This window comes from Myotis brandtii, unplaced genomic scaffold (genome assembly GCF_000412655.1).
Source record: "Myotis brandtii unplaced genomic scaffold, ASM41265v1 scaffold190, whole genome shotgun sequence".
Lineage (NCBI taxonomy): Eukaryota > Metazoa > Chordata > Mammalia > Chiroptera > Vespertilionidae > Myotis > Myotis brandtii.
This window is the reverse complement of record NW_005357076.1, coordinates 5,867,378-5,868,067: the sequence shown is the minus strand read 5'-3', so window position 1 is coordinate 5,868,067 and position 690 is coordinate 5,867,378. Positions and strand designations below refer to the sequence as shown.

At 62.6% G+C, this 690-nt stretch overlaps 1 protein-coding gene across 1 annotated transcript in view; it reads right to left on the bottom strand.

Moving 5' to 3' along the window:
• The window catches only part of SPOCK2 (sparc/osteonectin, cwcv and kazal-like domains proteoglycan (testican) 2), a 27,726-nt gene that overhangs the window by 11,834 nt on the left and 15,202 nt on the right, over nucleotides 1-690 (bottom strand). The window lies entirely within an intron of this gene.

Below are 690 nucleotides of genomic sequence, written 5' to 3'. Positions count from 1 at the left end.
GCATTCCCTCAGGCTACGGAACTGCTGCTCCTCTGTCCACTCAACAGACATCTGAGACCACCACGCTGGGGACCCAGAGACGGACTCTGCCCATTGGGGGCGAGACACACAGAGATAATACCAGGCACCCAGGAGGGCTGCCCGGAGGCCCAGCAGACACGCTCGGTGGCTTCCTGGTAGAAGCGGCGCTAAAGCCCACCCCTGAAGGCCAGGCTCTCGGCCAGTGTGGATCGCTGTGTGGTCCAGTACTGTCACGTGTGGTCTCTTCAGCCCAGTCCAATGCCAAGCTGCCCTCAAGGAGCTAGGAGGCCCCCCCTCAGCCACCACACTCCAGGGGACCTTTCTTTCTGTCCCCCAAACCTTGAGCATCTTCCTGCCCTCAGCTCTGCACTTGGCTGGCTCGTTCCCATCCCTCAGGGCTCCCCTTGAAGCCAGCGGCCCAGAGAGGCCTCACGCCAGCCGCAGCCGGGGGTCGTGCCGTGTTGGCGTGGGCTGTGCCCGGGGAGCCTGTGTGCCTTATGGGCCAGGGACCTAGTCTGTGCTGCCCATCAGTTCTGACCTGGGCTGGCTCCCAAGTGCTCGCTGAGCAGTGTCTACTGGCAGTGGGTAGGGGGGATCAGGCTCACTCAAGTTCTGAACTCACTTTGCTGAACTGAATAAAATGGGGGGGGGGGGGGCGGGGGTCCAAAA